Genomic DNA, 20,675 nt, shown 5'->3' with positions numbered 1-20,675 from the left:
AAAAATGCATCACACATATGCACACATACCCATGTTCTATAGAGAGTGAGTTAGTCCATCATCAATTTTTTTACTATTATTATATGAAATTGTATCAATAAATTTTAAACTTATATCAATTTATTTGATTCACAAAAAATGGTGAGAGTATGATTTGCACATGTACACACACACATACACTAGGTTTTGATGTTTTACAAAGCTCCAGTATATTTGCACATATATACACACACACACACACACTCACTCTCAAAGTTAGGAGATTCTCCCTCCCCCCCTTTTTTTGGGTGGGTATCTTATTATTATTTGCTTAAAATATTTTTTGGGTGTGACTCTCACCCAACCCTCAAATTTGAATGGTGGCCCTAGTTTGCATTTTGAAGGCTCATTAAAACTACCTTTTCACTAGATGCACAAAAAAGAACGTCATATAAGTGTAGCCGTTCAAGGCTTTGAGAAAGCTCTCAATTTCTTTCTATACAAATTGGAAGGGTACAAATAAGATATCCAAATACTTTTTTGAAAATCTTTCACTTGTTCAAAAATGTAGTGGCTTCGAGGCCCTGAGAAAGCTCTCAATTTCTTTCTATACAAATTGGAAGGGTACAAATAAGATATCCAAATACTTTTTTGAAAATCTTTCACTTGTTTTAAAATGTAGTGGCTGCATTGACAAGGAAACATGTAGGACTATCACCTATACTTTTTCTTTTCAAACAAAGACAAAAGATGGTAAAATACTTTCCCTACCGTCTAAAAACTTCTCCCACTAGCTCTCATGCACACCAAACAAAAGAAGTTTTGGACACACACACACACACAACTCTCTCCTAGGCATTGATTTTTAAATAAAAGGGTATTGCTAAAAGAGGAGGAAACGGATTGCAGCTTTGTTGTCTTTTATCATTCTCTCTCCTTCTCACATGTACACACACACACACATACACACACACACACACACAATATTGTCTCTATGCAAAACAGAAATTGGTGTATCTAATAATAGGTCACTCTACTCTTCAACAGATTGAGGACATATGAGGATAAAAGGAGAAGAAGAGTGATGGCTGCCTACCAAGAGAGCCTTGAGTATACACAAGCTTGAGTTGTACTACACAGTAGAGCTTGAAAGACTATTTGCTTACTTTCAATTTAGCATAATTCTATGATAGCTACATATGTTGAGAAGCCAATCAAAGTATAAATTGTAGCACTATATCAATCATCAAGGTACCTTTGGACATCACAGTCTTGGAGGTGATTTGCAACATGGCATTACTTCTTGCCACAACTTCACAGGTGTTGTTTAATTCATCGTTTTGTCATCAATTTTAAATATGGTGAAGAAATTGTTGCACTTTTTGTACAAATGTTTTCATATGTATTCACACACCCATAGGTACATACATGCGTGTGCATGTATGTGCGCATGCACACTTGCACACACACACACACACACACACACAAAAGCAAATCAAAACACACCCTCACTTGAAAATACACTATACCTACAAAAATGCATGCACATGTATAAAATCTTGTGTGCATGTGCGTTCGTGTGTGCACGTGTGCACACACAATCACTCATTCAAATGTAAGTAAGCAAAGCTAGAGATTATAACTAAATATACTTCTAATCGATATGTGTGCGTGCGTGCACACACACACACACACACACACACACAAACAAACAAACACATGGTAAGGAATTTTGACATAAGTGCATATGTATATTGGTTTATTTGTTACAACCATACAATGAAATGTAGGGTTTTGTGATAAATACAATAGGGATTATATACTACAAACGTGGTGATGGTTTTAAATCTATAAGTTTCATGGACACACCCTCTACATTTATAGATACATGCATATTCACAATAATATTTTTGTTGTGAATTCAATGTTTTGAGAAGATGTTCTCAACTTGTGTGATTACAAAATAAGAGATTGTTGGGAGTTAAAACTCATTTCTATTAAATGGTGATTATTTTTTTCTTTCTTCTTCTCTCTTTCTCTCTCTCTCTCTCTCTCTCTCTCTCTCTCTCTCTCTCAATGGATAATTTACCTCATTATTGGAGAATGCAAGATGCTACGCATTGCTAGATGTGACAACTATAACACGTGGATGGGGGCGCTTTACACCTGTCACCCATTCAATACATGATTAATTCTAACTATGTGTTGTCTGGTTGGTTGGCAGGTGAGTCTCTCATCCCTCAGCTAGGAATGCTTGTGGCAGAAAGCATCTCCTACAAAATCCAATTTCTTTGTGAATTTATCTTTGTAAAGCTGATTAATGCTAGGTTTTTTTGTAATTTATGATCATAAAGATAATTTATTTTGTATTGAAACTTCAATCTAAATTGTACTTAAGCATATGATTCCAATTGTGGTTAGGATTCAAACATAAAACACACACACACACACACACACACACACACACACACACACATATATATATATTAATATTAACAAGTAAACTACAGTAAAGAGAAGAAAACCCGGTGAAATATGTGAGAGCTTATTTCACAAATCTTATAAATTTCAAAAAAATTGCTAGTATTTTTGGTTTACTTCTTTTGAGAGGAGGAAACCAGGTCACTTAATAAAAGAGACGTCTTCGAACCATGCTTCAACTTATATAGTTCTAAATGAACTAAACTTAATGATTTTATCACTTTTTTATTGTTTTAAAAAGCCACCATGAACACTTTCACTTTGTTTTCTTGAAATCAACAAACTACTCTCTCTCTCTCTCTCTCTCTCTCTCTCTCTCTCTCTCTCTCTCTCTCTCTCTCTCTCTCTCTCTAGTTCCACCGATGCTCGGAAAAAATGTATGTCAGCTTAATATTGTGTCGTTTTCAATTTCAAAAATGCCGATTGAGGACAAGGGGAAAAGGAGAAATTTCGCCCACAAATAGAGAAATTTTGTAAAAACCCTAAAAATAAGCCTAATTCTCTAAAATTTCCTCTTGGCAAATTCAAGGTAAAGAATTTTGTATGTTTGGAAAAATCATTTTTTCCGAACACTCAACTGGTCCACCAAAATGCCCTTTTCTCTGCAGTGTTTGCTCAAAAACAAGGATTAGTGTATCTTAAACCGGTTTAAATTGAAAATCCCTTTTTAGTTTCCAAGCTTGCCTTGAAAGACACCTAAAAAAGTTAAGAACTTATAATGTGGTTCCTGGCAAATGCTTCAACTTTTGACCCGGACTTGGGCCCAAAAATTTGAAGAATTTTAGTGTAGCAATCCTTCAACCTTTGACCTAAGCCACAAAACTTTTAAGTGTGCCCATATTCTATTAGGTTAGGAAAAATGTTTTTGGCAAGCCCTCTCTCTACAATCTAGCAAAATCCTTTTTCTCTCTCTAAAGTTTGGCAAAAGGGCCTCTCTCTCTCTCTACGTCTATAGTTCGCCGGCCAACCAATCCCTCTCTCTGTGCAGTTCCGCAATAGCCTAGCGTGTGCTCTCTCTCTCTCTCTCTCTCTCTCTCTCTCTCTCTCTCTCTCTCTCTCTCTCTCTCTCACACACACACACACACACACACACACACACAAGTGCACACACACACACACATTCAAGCACGGCGCCTGACAACCAGGCGTTGAGCAACATAGGTGCAGAACAATGATTTCGGATTGTGGTTACATTGTGGCAATGGATCATGTGTTGATTCAAACCTTGGAGTTGATTTAAGAGCAACCCTTTTCTGCATTGCTCAAACTTTGCAATGTCACACCTCTTGCAGTAGTGACTCTCTCTCTCTCTCTCTCTCTCTCTCTCTCTCTCTCTCTCTCTCTCTCTCTCTCTCTCTCTCTCTCTCAAAGAGAAAGCTAGAATGGGCTTCCTCGAAAGTGCATCCGCTTTTCTTGCTCTTCCTTCTTTGTGACTCATCTCTCTCAGCAATGGCACTCATCTCTCTCTCTCTCTCTCTCTCTCTCTCTCTCTCTCTCTCTCTCGTGACACTACACTATGGCATTGACAGGAAGGGTTGCCACTGAGACTCATCGACATCATGATCAAATAAAACTTTCTTGGGATACCCATATCGTGAGCCATGGAAGCAAACTTTTTTTAACATTGCCAACTTTACATTCTTGCTTGGAACTTTACAACCTCTGAAAAAAATCTCTCTCTATCTCTCTCTTTCGTGCTTGCATGCACGCACACACACAATACACATATCATGCTCTTTTTGGGTAAACAACTCTACATATATCAACCAAGATTTCCTAAATGTTTTTGAGTTGTGCAGTAGCTATCTCCCTTGGATCAACACACGAAATCGATCGTCCTATCAAAGGTATCATCTAGAACTATCTTTTGTGTATAACTATTCACAAATGATAGAAAATAAACAAAGTTTGAATGCAAATGAAGAGAAGGTGATGACATACCCTCTCCATGTTGGTTTGAAAGCATGTTGCACCATTTGTAGTTGCTTAGTTAACTGCATTAGTTGATAGTAACCTAAAAGTGTGACAGTGTTTAGCTTTCTCTATTAAAGTGTCAAATGTATTTCTCTTAATCTTGTTGTGCATCACTTTGACCACGTGAAGATTTTGTTTGTCTTAGTATAAGAAATTTTACTTTCTAGAAAAACATAGCACAAAATTTGACCTTATGGACAAATTTTTGCACCATGTGATGATTTTATTACTATCATGAAACCACTTGTATTTATACGACTACACATGAAGCCTAGGATCTAAGAAGGTACATGTCCTTAGGGCAAGGCACTGCCATTCAGGTCCACCTACAAAAAATTCAATTGACTTGATGCACCGTCAAGTGGGCTTTTAATTATCTAATTCCTTTTTGCACCCATGTAGTAACTAAGATGATGCTACAACTTACTAGAAAGAGTAACTTTAACTAGTTAAATTCTAGCCATGTGGACAACAAAATCAAGCATTGTGTTGAAAAGAATAAACATGGATATGAGACTAAGATCTATTTAGTTATACATGATTTTAAATAGCACCACACATTTCATATGAAAATATTTGATGATGTGTTTGGAAAAAATCCCACATGTGAGTGAGCATGCAATGTTGTCCATATTATTTTGTCTATTTTTTCTTTATTGAATTCTATTTACACTTTTGGCCAAAAATAAAAAGTGTTTTGGTATCAAAGATTTATCCGTGTGGACAAATCTCACCCTCTTCCTCCATCCTTTAGTTTTGTCCATGGCTTTCTTGTTTCCCCTTATCTCTCTCTCTCTCTCTCTCTCTCTCTCTCTCTCTCTCTCTCTCTCTCTCTTCCCATCCCTAAAGTTTCTCCACATGGTCTCTGCCTCCCCTAGCCCCCTCCCTCTCTCTCTACCTCTCGGTTTTGTTCACAAGGTAGTATAATATCAGAACAAAGTCAATGTCCCCCAAGGATTTTCCATGTGGACAAGTCCTAGTGTCTCCTCTAGTCTCTCTTCCTCTCTCCCTCAATTTTTTCCACATGGTCAAAACTCTCTTTCTCTCCCTCTCTCTCTTCCCTGTCTCTTTGCTCCACTACGGGCGCAGGGGCGGCGCCCTCAAGGAGAGGTTAGAGAGAGGGCCACCCCACCAAGTCAATTGCATGAGCTTCTCACTCTTCACAAACCTTTGCAATGTCCTTTCTCTTCTCGGAGACCTGCAAGATGTGACCTGGTGTGCTTGATTAAAGCCTTGGTTTGACTCCCTTCCACACTCTAGAAACTTGTGCAATCTCCTTTACTTTCTCAATGACCTACAACATGTAGCCTAGTTGTGCTCGGGTTGGTTAGTGTCCAATAAAGTCATGGATCAATCAAGCGGTCATTTTGGGCTACCACCCTAGTTCTGTTGGGTTGCCTAGTGATACCACCAGGTGGTTACATCATTCAAACAATTGACCATGACCACTTGAGCCTCAACCCAAAGCAATCTCACTTTTGTCGAAGTAGTGGCAACACCCTCGAAGCTCAACATCACTACCCCCCTTCAAAACAAAGTTGAGAGACTTCACAAGGAGGGAGAAGAGAGAGAGACATCACGATCAAAGCCCGTGTCACCACATTGGAGGAAAGGATAAAGGAAACAAAGTAGATGGATGTCATGCTCACTAAAGAAAAAGGGGAAGTAGCCACGACACTCACAAAGGAGTTCAAGATTCAAGAACATGAGGAGATCTCTTGCAAGATTGAAGACGGTGTGACATCCTTGCTACGTGATCAAAAATGGCAAGAAGATATAGCTCTCAATGCTTGCATTAGTGGGCTCCCAAGCAACTAGAAAGGGGAGGGGGACCTTAATTTCAATGAGTTCCTTGCTCAAACTCAGGTGATAGTCCCTATGGGAGTACGATGGAATCAAGCAGCAGTCACCACATTTCTTAGACACTGCACCAACCATGTGATCATCACTTTCAAGACCAAGGCAGATCAAATCAAATTCCTCAAGTAATCAAGGATTTTGAAAGATGCCACACTTTGGTTTGCAAAAGTTCTTACACCCACCCAACTCAAACAAAAGAAGGTAGAACTTCAGAAGGTGTGTGAAGCATGCACAACATTCAAAAAATGGGTAGTTTATTGTGAAGATAAAGCCATTTCCCAGGAGTTTTGAACTCCAAAACCAGCTACTCCCTCGCCTATCCCTCCTTAGGTTTCATTAAATCCTCATTCCTTCAATGTGATGTTTTTACTCTTTGTGATGTATTTAACAACTTTTCCACCTAGAAAGAACCCTCTGAAATGTTTTGTTTTGTTATCCGGTCCCATAGATCATATCTCTCTCTCTCTCTCTCTCTCTCTCTCTCTCTCTCTCTCTCTCTCTCTCTAGAGAGAGAGAGATCTTGTATGAATGTTAAAACAATCTCTCTCTCCCTTATTAAGTTTTTTCCACATGGTCAAACATCTTTCTCTCTCTCTCTCTCTCTCTCTCTCTCTCTCTCTCTCTCTCTCTCTCTCGCTCTCTCTCTCTCTTTGTGTCCCTCCCTACATCCCTAAGTTTTGTCCACATGGTCAAAACTCTCCCACTCCCTTTCACATTATTTTACTTTCTCTCTGACTCTCTTAGATTTTTCCATGAACTTCTCATCCTTCACTTTGTCCCCCTTCACCCTCACTTTCGACAACATGGTCAAAACTTTTGTAAGGATGTTTCTGCATTCCTTAAGTGAGTGAGTCTTTTCCACTTGGTCAAAACTAAGTGAGTGAGTTTGCTCCTCTCTCTCCTGTGTGTGTGTGTGTGTGTGTGTGTGTGTGTGTGTGTGTGTGTGTGTGTGTGTGTGTGTGTGTGTCCCTCCCTGCATCCCTAAGTTTTGTCCACGTGGTCAAATACTATGATCCTTCCCTTTGTAAGTTTTGTACACTCTCTCACTCTCTTAGATTTATCCTAGCTTTCTCATTGTGCCATAGGTTTTGTCCACACGGTCAGAAACTCTCCTCTCTCTCTCTCTCTCTCTCTCTCTCTCTCTCTCTCCTCTCTCTCTCTCTCTCTCTCTCTCTCTCTCTCTCTTTATGTCCCTCCCTCCATCCCTAGGTTTTTTCCACGTAATAAAAAATCTTTGATTCGTTTTCTACATTTTGTCCTCTCCCTCTCTCTCTCTCATCCCCTCTCTCTCTCTAGCAAAAGAAGTCAATGGCCTTATATAGAAGCTTCCCCTTGCTTCTTTCTCTCTTAGCTTTTGAGAAAACTTGGTGAGTTCTCTTTTAACCATGTGGACAAATCTCACTCTCAATGGGCAATTCTAAGTGAGTGACTTTTTTCCACATGGTCAAAAGTTAAGCAGGTACTTAGGTATGAAAAAGGAATGTAATATGGAGTAATGTGGACTAATATTTATTGTTGTATGCTCTATAGACTCCTAAATTCTAGAGAAAGATACAGATTCATCTCTTGAATAAGATATATTTCCTTGGCATTTCAAAATGCTCAACACAATGAAGAATTTCTCTCCCCAACAAAAGGAGATGGTGGTCGTTTGAAGACAAGGCAGAAGATTCATACATTGCCTCTCCAGGACTATACTAGAAAAGAGTCTCCTAAGGACACTGGTTTTCCTTACTCGAAGGAAAATGGCTGCTTTGTGAATGGTCTTTTACACATGAGCATAAAGTACCAAACGCTTGTTGGTAGCATTGATTTCTTGCCCTCAACCAACAAGTTTGCTTCAGAGGCCATAGACACATTTGTGGTGTTAACGTTAGTGAGCATGAGCAAAACATTTTTCAACCTTTATCACTATGTCAATAGTACAAACAAGCCCCTAGTATGGGGCAATGCACACATTGAAGTGGAGGGCAATGATCCAAAGATCTTGATGACGAGCAACAAGTAGCCAAAGCAATAGTGAGAAGGAAGAAGCAAGTCATCAATAAAGCTTCAAAAGCATTCACAAGGTTGTCCTCGATGTGTTTGCAGGTGGTCTTACATCAAAGGCTACACTCTTAAGTCAAAGATAAACCACTATGGTGGTTTGTAAATCGCAAGAGCAATGTGAACTTGATGGAGTTTGTTATAGAGCACATGAAAAAGCTAAAGAAAGTCTAATTGAAAAGACACCGAAGAGGATGAACCACAAGTGCCTGAACTACCCCAAGAAGGTGTAGAGGAATCTAACCAAGACATCATGTGGACCTTATCATGAAAGAGAAAATGAAGTCCACTTAAGGTGTTTTGCACCTTGATTGCACTATAATTTTTGAATTGCAACAATTGAAGTACTCTTTTGCCTTGTAATTTTGGGATGATAAAGCCTATGTACTATTTGGAAACATGAAAGAGGTTTCCCTATCTCTCTTACTCCCCCTTCGTCCTTCAATTTTTTCCATCTCTCTCTCTCTCTCTCTCTCTCTCTCTCTCTCTCTCTCTCTCTCCATCTTGTCTTCATCAACTCCCCCTCTTGATCCCTCACTTTTGTCCACACAGCCAAAACATTCGAGAGGTTGTCTCTCCTAGTGCTCCTAGTGCTCCTCATTTCCCTAAGTAAGTGAGTTTTGTTCTCTCTCTCTCTCTCTCTCTCTCTCTCTCTCTCTCTCTCTCTCTCTCTCAATTTTGTCCACAAGGTCAAAACTTTGGCGAGCATGTCTCTCCTAGTTTTTTGTGAGGAACTAAGTTTGCAAAGCCTTAGTGACTACGCTTGGTGCTCTTTCTCTCTCTCTAACCCTCCTTCTCAATGCCTTCCTCATTCTCCTCTCTCTCTCTCTCTCTCTCTCTCTCTCTCTCTCTCCATCCCTTAATTTTGTCCACATGGTCAGAACTTTAGTGAGGATGTCTTTATTAGTTTTCCCTATGTGACTAAGTTTTCAAACCCTCTTTGACTACGCTTGGTGCTCTCTCTCTCTCTCTCTCTCTCTCTCTCTCTCTCTCTCTCTCTCTCTCTGAATGCCTTCCTCGTTCTCCCCTAGATCTCCCAGCCATTCGAATTATCTCTTACTCCCTTTGATGCAACACAGGATGTTGGGACAATGGAGAAGAGTCAAATCCATTGTGCACATTATGCTCACACTGAAAGCTTGAGGGTCTGAGTACCACACAGGACTAGAGTGCTTAGCTTTTGGTCACATCCAAAGTTGTTTTCCTCATATATCTAGCCATGAATTAGACCTACACACTTTCCTCTCTTGCCACACTATGGGCTCTCCATTGCGAGTCTCATCACCAAAACTTTGGAGCATCGAGAATCACACATTAGCCACAACATACTACATCACATGTAACTTTGGTCCGATAGGTCATATTTGACCTCCAGGAACAATAATAAAATCAATCTCTCTCTCTCTCTCTCTCTCTCTCTCTCTCCAAAGTTGTGTTCACATGGTCAAAAGTATACTAAGAATGTTCCTCCTCACTCCACTTGCATGATTAAGATTGATTCTCTCTCTCTCTCTCTCTCTCTCTCTCTCTCTTCCTTCAAGTGTGTCCCTTAATTTTATGTACTATTTGGTACCACAAATTGGTTTGCAATATATCTTAATGGGTTTGTTTTTAACGAAGCGTCTTGGGTGGTGGCTTTGATTTGTTGTAAGTCATAATCACACGAAAGCAAAAGCTAAAAAAAAGAACTATTGGCTATGATTTCTCTTTTTAAATAGAGAGCTTGCTAGGGTTTCATGGCTTAAGTTATATTTGGTACCACAAATTGGTTTGCAATATATCTTAATGGGTTTGTTTTTAAGGAAGCGTCTTGAGGTGGTGGCTTTGATTTGTTGTAAGTCATAATCACATCGAAGCAAAAGCTAAAAAAAGAACTATTGCCTATGATTTCTCTTTTTAAATAGAGAGCTTGCTAGGGTTTCGTGGCTTAAGTTATATTTGTGCAAGTCTTTTATCCATTTACTTAAAGCACACAAGCTAAAGAAGTGAAACTAAATGATCCTGTCAAAAGCACTCAGATGGTTTCTAACTATATTTCTCAAATAATATTTTGAAAATATCAACATTTGAAAGGTAGTGAACAAAACTTAACCACAATTTCAAAGCTTAATTACTCAAAGGTTTTGAATATATGACAAAATACACTCACCTAGGTTTTGACCATGTGGAGAGAGAGTAGTCGCACTTCAAAAAAAAAACAGATTTACTTAGGTTTTGACCATGTGGATAGAGTAGTCGTAGTTCAAAAAGAGTGGTCACAACATAGGTGAGCAAGTTTTCACCACATGTTGAAAAGCTAAGACCCAAACGAGAAACTTTTTCTCACACATTTAAAACCTACGTGAGAGTTCTGTCCATGTGGTCAAATGATAAGTTGTCAAGTTTTGTCCACAAGTTCAAAAAATCGAGTGGGTGTGCTTTTAATTGTTCAAAACCTAAGTGATAAAGTTGCTCCTCATTCTCAAAACCCAAGTATTTGAGTTTTGACCAAAGACTTTTTGACACAAGTTTCATTTTTAAAGACAAACGAGCTTTATTTTACAAAATAGCATGTTATACCTTCCTTTGTGTACGAGGTATGAGTTGTCAATAATCAAGCATGCTATAGACATCAGCAAGGAGCTTTTGCATAATTCTACCCTATTAAAGAATCCTTGGCTAGACATTATTAACAAAATGGCCTATAGGCCATGAGAGTAGATCTAACTATAGGTACAAATTAGGCTTGGGATGTGCAAAAGAAATCTACTGGAGAAAACTTATCTCCCTTATTGCATAAAATTGTTAATGACCCCAAAGTTTGATATATGATTTTTACGTATAAAAGAGAACTAGTTATACCCCTCAAACAATTGTTTAAGTGTACATTGTTGGGTGAAACTGTTTGATTGCAAGGAGAAATTGTAGATGGTACTTTTTGTCCAGCATAAGCCTCCAAGAAAGATATGATTGTAGAATTTGTATATAATAGTGGCTTTTTGGGTTTTGACAGATATAACACATGTTATTATGATAGCTTCATCATTATCTAAAATTCATCAAAGTTATGTGCTATCTTGGATCTTAATGGACAAATGCTACGATGTTGTTTTGCAAAATCCAAAAGTTCCAAAGTCTTCAAGTAGTCAAAAATTGGGTGGTTCCTCAGGCAATGTGTATGGAGTTTATTGATGCCTTGCTTTATAGATTTCATATTGGAATTTGGACAACAACTTTTATCCACAATGTGTTGACAATAATAAGGTGTTTAGAGACTCATGAAATTAAGAATTTTCCTTTCTTCATAATATAGACTCCAAAAAATTACCACAAGATTTCCAAGAATATCATATATCGACTCAATAAGATGGGGGTGGAAGCAATGTTTAAACCTCTTGAGTATGTTTGGAATCAATTTGGAGATGTTTTCAAGCATACAAGGACTTCTACTTGATGATAGCCCTTACAAGGGATGTTAAATCCACTCAAGAATTGCATCTTTCCCAACTTCTTTGATGTCAAGGTTGTTGATTCAATTTGGTTTAAGAAATTTTTCCATACTTGGTGCAATTAAGCCAAGCAAGTGATACAAGTGGGATTGTCAATTTTGATCGTTATGGTCAAGAGCCTATCCAATTTGAACATGCATTGTACAAGCAATCTAAAGGTGTTATTGATGGGTGGACCAAACCTAGTGACAATGATGTCTCATCTTCTAAATAAGTTCAAACCAAAAGTCTTGGCAGCAAGCATGGAAGATTTAGTCAATCCTCCACCACATTTTGCTTTAAAGAGCCTTATCTATCACAAGGATTGGCTTCATAACCACAAGAAAGAATACTCCCTTTTTATTAAATGGTTTTCAAAAATCAAAGCTACCTAAAACTCCTTTGATCTCAACTTTAAAGGACATGGAAGCTATGCACATAGCTCAAGATTTGGGATGTAACAAAAGTTACATAAACAAAGCTTCTACTAAATGTTTCATAGATATCTTACAAAATATGTATTCTCACTAAGTATGATATCAAAGCCCCATGATGAAAAATTCCATTCTGATAGAGGAAACAATGCTATTATAAAGAAACTTGAAACTTCACATAATAGCTTTTCATCAAGATGCAACTTTGGCAGCACATTTGAACATTAATTACTTTGTATTTTTGTGATTTCAAGTAGATATATTTGTACATTTTTTTAGTTTTCATATGATTGTTTGGCGTTTAACACCACCTACTAAATGAGAAAACAATCTACTACTATGCCCAAGAAAAAGTTTTACTTAAGAACTTGTCACACTTGATTGCACCCTTTTGGATTTACTTGTAGTAATAAGTGACTTAGATAATGTGTCACCATGCTTCATGCCAAACACAATTGTCATACACGGTGTGGTCACCCAATTTATTGAAGGGTAAACCTCTATGTGTATGAGTGAAGTTACTCCTCAAGAATTCTAAAACTCTATGTACTCACCACAATTCATTTTATTATCTCCAAAGATAATATGCAAGACTTGAATTTGGAACTAGATGTGATAATTGTGCACATGACCTATGCCAATTAGATGAAATCTCTCTCTCTCTCTCTCTCTCTCTCTCTCTCTCTCACACACACACACACACACACACATACAAATACATTGTCACACATCGGTAGTTGTATATTGTTGCCATCATTTGTTCTTGTATCTTACCTCATTAGTGAACTAAGTAAGCCAACATGTACCTTCCGTTTTTATTTAGACATTTCACAAATTGCTGAGATAGTTTGCTGATGATTTTGGAACAATATGAAAGGTCTATAGTAAACAATGTGCTTGTATTAAGGAATCTAGAGGGACATGGCATTGCATGGGCTTGATCAAATACTTTGGCACAAACATTTTTCCCACAATATCAAATCTACTCAACTACGAATCTCATGGAGTTAAAGTGATTACTCAAAAAATAATGCATTTTCAACTTGCCATAGTAACTCACCATAGTTTAATCTAAAGATATATGTCTTTTTATAAAAACGCACATTTATCCACATTTTTGGCAATAAGTTAATGAAATGATTCAAACATAAAACAAGCACTATCTCATTGACAATTTTTATGGTTAGAAAGAAAATAATAATGATTGAAACACATAGAAAAGCACTATATCGTGGATAAAACTTCACCACATTTACAAAGTGGGAATTGGGAGATTCTCATTTTTACTAATAAGGTGTTAATGAGCTTTAAATAGCTCTACAGCCTTGCATCACTGCATGTGGGATAATTCCTCCTCCTCTTTCCTTGACTTATACACTAGGACAAAGCTGACACCTTATACCTGCCTCCATATGCTTGCTTCCATACTTCCCTCTCTTGCAAGTACCTTGTCTTTTCCATTGTCCACAAGTCCACCCACTTGGTCATAATCTTTTCATTGAGGATACTAGGTATACGTCAATATTTTCCACCTTGTACTTCCCTGGCACAAGTAAGGAAAGAAGTATATTTTCCTTCTTGGTTGTCTCCCATGGTGGAATATTGTAGTTGATGATCACCACAGGCCAAGTGCTCCCTGAAGTGGATTTGGTGCCAAGGGGATTGACACTGTTTCTTGCCACCCCAATCCTCAAGTGTCAAGGCTCTAGCCAAAACTCTAGCCACTCTCTATGTGCCTCCATGTAAGTGAATTGGCAGGGACACACACCATCCATCATTTGAGTGGTGGGTGGCATGCCATGTGAGAAGCTCCACCGTAGACCTGATTTTAAACATGTGTTGAATGCAAAGAATTAGTGGAAAATTTTTCAATAACTTACGGGGTAGGTGCACCCCACTCACTCCGATCTTGTAGCGTGATTTTTTGCACACAAGACATTAGGTAGCATATGCGTGCTCATTGCGGTATGGTATGCAATCATTGATGGACGCATGGATGCGCTCATACTCCATGCCAGGTGCAATGACATTGGATCTGGCTTGTTGGCAATCTAGAGGCATATGCTGATCTTTAAGAAGCATTTTTTCCATCAAACAACAACAAAAAAAGATTATTAATACAAATACATGCCATAAAGAGAGTGCCATGTATAAATAGACATAGATAGAACTTACCCAAGGAGTGCATCTACACTTGCGTTTCTCCAATTGATTTTTTCTTACAAGTTGAGGACTTCCAACAATCCCGAAGCACCGAGTATTGTGCACCATCGTAAAGAGGTGTTCGAACACTTGATAACAATCTACCCTCCACTGCTAATGCTCCTCAAGTGCATGGTCTACAATCCTCCTTGTACAAGTTTCCTTCAAACATGTGCTCATTCTCAAGCTCAAAGTGTCCCTGAGATGCATGTGAGGACTTGTCGAAGTAGAGCTAGTGGGAGGGTCACCATGCCCCATGCCTTCGCCCAAACACAGAACAATGGGGGACCTCCTCAAACGAGGGGTGGGTGGCACTCTCATCTACTCAAGCACTTTTTTGAGGATGCCAAAGCCCTTCATTCTCCACGTGCTCCAAAGCAATGCGCCTCAAGCGAGGGATTGCCCGTTTGCACTTGGCACAAAGACAAGGGAGTTTTTCTTTGAGCCATCAATCACGTTCATGGCCGTTTGAAGGGCCAAGATCATCCTAATTAGCTTGCACACGCATGAAAATGTATTAATATTTATTCATAAAGCTACAATAATTTAAAAACAATCTCTAGTTTAAAAAAACAAATACATGTATCCTATAGTTAGAATAGTTACTAGAGTAGATGGCTGAATTTTCAATAGTAAGGGGTACAAAAGGAATAAAAGATTTTTAAAAATCTCTAAAATTGTAGAATAATACATGTGCTCTATACACTTAATAGTTAGTAGAGTATATGGTTAATTTTTCAATAGTATGTTAGTACAAAAGTACCTAAACTATCAATTTTTTTTATAAAAAAAAGATTTAATAAAAAAAATCAAAAGACTGTCTAAATAGGATATCATGCAATCTAAGGGTACAAGGAGGTGGTTTGTACCCCACCCTACTACCTTGGATACTTTTGTATCCGTTTGAAAATACATCGCGCTAATAGTTGTGGTAATAGTGGCGGTAATATCCAACACCTAAAAAAGAAAGGAAGATCAGAGTAAGCCACGTATTTCCAGCATACTCTACTGAAACTCTTCCCTGCCTTTGAATCTGCATCCCCAAGATTCTCCCCTATTCTACCTCTCCCCAATATCTATCTATCTCTCCCCTCTTTCTCACACACACACACACACACACAAGGACTATCACCCACACACACACACACACACACAAACTATTTTGGACCGCTTTCAAAGGAGTTTTTGCAGAGGATGGCTTACCAAAAACTATTTTTGACGCTCAAGCTAATCGTCATCCACCTCTACAAGTCAAGGTAAACACATAAACCCCCTCCCCTCTCATTCCCTATTGTATTCTACTACTACTACTATTACTACACACACACACACACATACACACACACACACACCCACACACATAAAGATTAAAAGAAGAAGAGATAGGAAAGCTGCACATACCTCATCCATTTGTCCGTATGATTAAATTAGGATTAAGGTTTACGATTTTTTGTTGTAGGTTGTTTGGGTAGAGTAGATTTATCTCTCCACAATCGTTGTAGACTTCAAAAATGGTGCTTTGTTTGTAAATGGATATGCTTGTAGATTAAGTTTGTTTGAGATTGTGTAATATAATTTTAGATTAAAATAGGAAAAAGAAAGATTAGAATAGCAAAAAAAATAGAGTAAAGAAAAGAGTAGAATGGAGAGAGCAAAGTAGAGATAGAGAAATAAGTAAGGGAGAGAAGGAGAGGGAGATTAGAGAGAGGAAGAGGAATTATAAAAAGAAAAGAAATATAGGTTCAAATAGATATAGTGAAGAGGAATTATGGAGTACAGAGAGCTGAAAATAGAAAGTTAGAGAGAGAGAGAGAGAATAGAAAGAGGGAGAGATAGATAAAAAGAGAAAGAGAGGGAGAGGAAAATAGGAAGAGAGAGAGAGAGAGAGAGAGAGAGAGGGAGGGAGGTAGCTTCGGGGGTTCACTATGTGTAAAACTACCATATCACATGCATTCAAGACATGTTTATAAAACCCCTTATTTGTAAATTTTGTTAAGAATATAATGTACCCTTTTCTTTTAAAATCTGTAAGTTTTTCTCAAATTTGAAAAAATAATACCCTTATGTACATATATTTTTGTGAGTTTCAAAAACTTTAAATACCCTTCTGTTGAACTCACGTGATAGGTTACATTTTTATTAGGTGACCCCCCCGGGGGAGACAGGGGGTGAAATAGAAATATAGAGAGAAAGAGAGGGAGGGAGAGGGAGAGAATAGAGAGAAAGAGAGAGGGAGGTAGATAGAGGTAAAGAGAGAGAGAGAGAGAGAGAGAGAGAGAGAGAGAGAGGGAGAGAGAGAGGGAATAGGGAGGGAGGGAGGGAGGGAGAGATAGAGATAGAGAGAAAGAGGGAGTGATAGAGAGAATAAGAGGGAGAGGGAGGGAGGGAGGGAGGGAGGGAGGGAGGGGGAGAAAGAGAGAGAGAGAGAGAGAGAGAGAGAGAAAGAGAGATAAAAGGATAAAGAGATGGAGAGGAAAACAGAGAGTTCTAACTTTAGGATTAGGGTTTAAATCTAGGGTTATGATCAAAGTTAGATTTAGAGTTATATTTAGAGAGTGCAGAGATAGATAGTTGGTGATTAGAACCTAGATTTCTTTCTTCTCTGCCTAAGAAGAGATGCACCTCTCTAATCTATGAAAGGCTCAAGTTATTCATTGCAATAGGGTAAGTGGAACTGGGATTTATTATCTTGATTGGCATGCCTATTTACCACGGTTCAGGAGACACCATCGGTCTTAATAATGGAATCTTTTTAAAATCTCCTATGGCTTTACCATTATTGAGCTATTAGCAAGCTTGATAGGAACTGGTGCCAACTTAGCATTGTTAAACCCACTCCACTACTCTTTGCAATAAACAATATTCTAAACCATGGGTGTAGCTACTTACCATTGCATTTTTTTGAAGGCTAAGAGAAGTAGTATAACAGAAGCTTTAATCTCTATCTATCTCTATCCTCTCTATACATTAGATAGAGAGATATACTACTTAAAGGTATGCACTACTAGCCCCTAACTAGGTCTAAAAGTATATATGTATGTAAGATGTCCTAGTACTTACCTACCTTTAATGTAGATGTCGAACGAGAGACCACCTACTAGGGAGCAAACCAGTCGTTCTTCCTTTGGCTGGTTTGCGTCTCAGATGGACCACCATCCATGGTAGACGTCTCCTCTAGGGGACCCAACACTTGAGCAACCATGGCCTTCTACCTAGGTTTCTCGGCCAATGGTAGATCGAGACATCCAGCGTGCACTCTCTTTGCGGGACAAGTATCTCCATACAATGGAGGGATTGTTTGGTTGTTGCACTTAGTAGCAGCTTGTGGATTACGTTCTTTCTAAGGAGACCATGTCACAGGGGAGCCAGGGAGGGACTCCCTACGTCCAGAGCCTTGCACCGATGGGACCTCCTTCTACGATCCCTTCTTACCGACCTACCCCCCTTCCATCGCACGATCCCACTCCCCTTCCATCGTAGGTCCCCACTCCCCTTCCATCACTGGGCTCCACGCCATTCCATTTGACTCCTCCTTCACCTGAGCATTGTCAACAGTCCACAGCTACTTGGTGCATTTTTGTGGCAGCACACACCGATGTTCGTCTCAGGGCAGTGAGCACCATGAGGCAGGGCAGCGGGGGATCCTATGGCTTTGTTTGTTTTGGTGGCAGTGGTGGTGGGCAAGGGGGGGGGGGGGGGTCCCCTATTTCAGGGCGTGCCACCCTTGATGTAGAGGATGAGGATACTGGCACACACGTACAAGACATGCATGGATGCTACTACAAAATAAATTATGGCAAAAAAAGTGGACTTTGGTACAGTAGACGGCAGGGCATTGCGACGCCATCTTCAGATTCTTATACTTCAACGTATAAGAATTGTTTTGTAAAGTTCAAAGACCAACAGCCCAATCATGCATGCTACATCAAGGAAATGTTGCATGCTTGATTCCCAAATGCCCCCAATGAGTGTTTTTCAGCACAGTGGTTGGAGAGATACATTAAAAATAATTTGAAAAAACAAGCACTCGATTGTACGGTGCACAATGGCCAACCACGTCGCAAATCCAGACAAGAGCTATTGCGTAGGCAATATGAAAGATGTGGAGTGGGAGTGGGAAATGCAAGAAAAGGGCAAATAATCTACAATACACTAATCCTATAGACAACATCGCAAAGCTTGGGCCATACAAACTCCCACACACTATGGTTTGGGAGGAAGCAGCTTGGAAGGACAAATATGTAAGTTTTTTTTTAAAATTGGAGCCTTAACCACTTCAAAAAGGTCTTAGTTAATAAATTGCTTTTGTTTACTTAGGAAAAAATCACTTTGAGCCAACCGACCAGAGAGATGGTCAAGTATAAAGAGTAGCACACAGAATTCAAAACTTGACAATGGTTGTTGGAGTCAGATCTCTATAGGCGGTAAGTCTAGAAAAATCATATTGTATTAATTGTTTTAAGTTGTTAAATTGTTAAGTTTGGTTTTGGTTAATGTAGAGTAAGGGTGATTAAACATATGAACATATAGACAAGGATGAGGAGGAGGACTTGGATAGATAGAAAATTATTTGTAGTCCTCTCTTAAAGTCCCAATGTAGTACAAGAAAAACTATATGAGCATTTGTAGGTATATTCAAACTCTATTGCTTATTTTTTTCTATACACTTTTCCAAAAAACAATTGATGTTTCATATGTTTTATGCAAGTCAAAATCGAAGGTGCTCATTTGGGCCACCCAATTTGAGCACCTTATCTTTTAATAGCCGGGTAGTGATAATATCTGTGGTAATATGTGTGGCAATGTATGCGGTAATAGTTGCTGATATATATTCGTGACTATCAGCGCCTATATTGCTGACAAACCATTGCCCCGCCTATTGCCGCTTCTCTTACCGCCAACATAATTTTTTCTCTCTTCTTTTTCATGTGTTAATCCTTGATAATAGGGGCGGTTCTCATTTTTTCCTCCTATAGTGGTATCTTGTGATAAGCAAAACCTGAGTGAAGAGTAGGGTGGTGTTGGAGAATATAGGGTTGGGAAGGCTACCTAGCTAGAAGGAGAAAGTAGCCAGGTGGAGAATATGATAGAGGTCAGGGGAAACAAGATGTCAACAAGAAGCAGCTTAATACGTTAAGGTCAATCAAGGGGAGCGGTCTTGATAGCTATGGTCAAGGTGTAGGCAGCATGTTGGTCATGTTGATCAGAATTGTTTCTAGGGAGGGAGCCACTTTGGTGGCTGATGTTGCGAGCTTCATGAATGCATTGTAGCATACTTTAATCAATCGAGTGCAATTCTAAGCAGCAAAGTTGGTAGCAATTGTCTATAGCCAAGCCAATGGATGAGGAATCTTGCCAATCTCTGCTTCTAACCATGTGTGCCTTCTCAAACATGAGCAATACTTTCTCTTCCTCTCTACACGGGGAGCTGTTGTGGTCGGGTTCGTAGATATAATGGTTCTAGCAAGTTATGCTATCTTTGGGAGTTGATGTTAAAAACCATGAAATTACCAAAATACCCCTCAAATTTCAAAAATTCCCAAAAATGCCATTGAATCTATTGTGGTTGGATTCTTCAAGATTTTCTAATCTTTACTCTTGTTTGACAATTGCGATCAGTTTTTGAGTGTTTGGCATGTTGTTTGCCTTAGGCCTGCTGTTCAATGTTTTGGAAACCGTTGGAATGAAAAACGAGAGATGCTACGTGGAGAAGAAGATTGTTACAAATAGTTTTTCATGTGTCAACGAAAGCGTGAAAGCAGGAAGGTGACAAAGACGTGAGCCGCAAGGCTATCATGAAGGTAGCGCGACGTACTGAGTCGAGGTAAAGTGCATAGCGCTGTTGATGGGCAGCGATGGCGAAGCAAGGGGGGTGCGCACAACGCCTGTTGTGGCTGATGCTGCTTGTTAGCACACGTCGAGAGAGAAGGGGGAGGAGGTACGATCGGCATGCAGGGGAGGCGTAGTGCAGCAGTATCCAACTTAGACCTCCATCAGCTAAAAGGCAACCTCCCTCTCTCGCTGCTTGGTGCTTTTTTTGCACTACAAGAGGCTATTCATATTAGCGACGCTCACACAGTGACGCTCAAAAAAAAAAATCCCGGCGTCGCTATGAGCGTCGCAAATTTAGTAAATTTGCGACGCTCATAGCGACACCGGCTAGGCTAAAAAAAATAACAGAGAGCGCCCAAAAACTCAGATCTCAGATCTGAGTTTTTCGGCGCCCTCAAGC

General features: G+C 39.1%; 1 long non-coding RNA gene across 1 annotated transcript; it reads left to right on the top strand.

Moving 5' to 3' along the window:
• Window positions 1-894: 894 nt before the first annotated feature.
• LOC147436256 (uncharacterized) lies at window positions 895-8,757 on the top strand. Its single transcript, XR_015185056.1, has 3 exons — window positions 895-1,299; window positions 4,260-4,307; window positions 7,825-8,757. It is a non-coding gene; the product is annotated as an uncharacterized LOC147436256 (long non-coding RNA).
• The last annotated feature ends 11,918 nt before the right edge of the window (window positions 8,758-20,675 follow it).

This window comes from Adiantum capillus-veneris, chromosome 18 (assembly GCF_014529385.1).
Source record: "Adiantum capillus-veneris isolate H3 chromosome 18, ASM1452938v2, whole genome shotgun sequence".
Lineage (NCBI taxonomy): Eukaryota > Viridiplantae > Streptophyta > Polypodiopsida > Polypodiales > Pteridaceae > Adiantum > Adiantum capillus-veneris.
The sequence above is the reverse complement of the archived record's forward strand: the minus strand, read 5'-3'. Positions and strand labels throughout refer to the sequence as shown.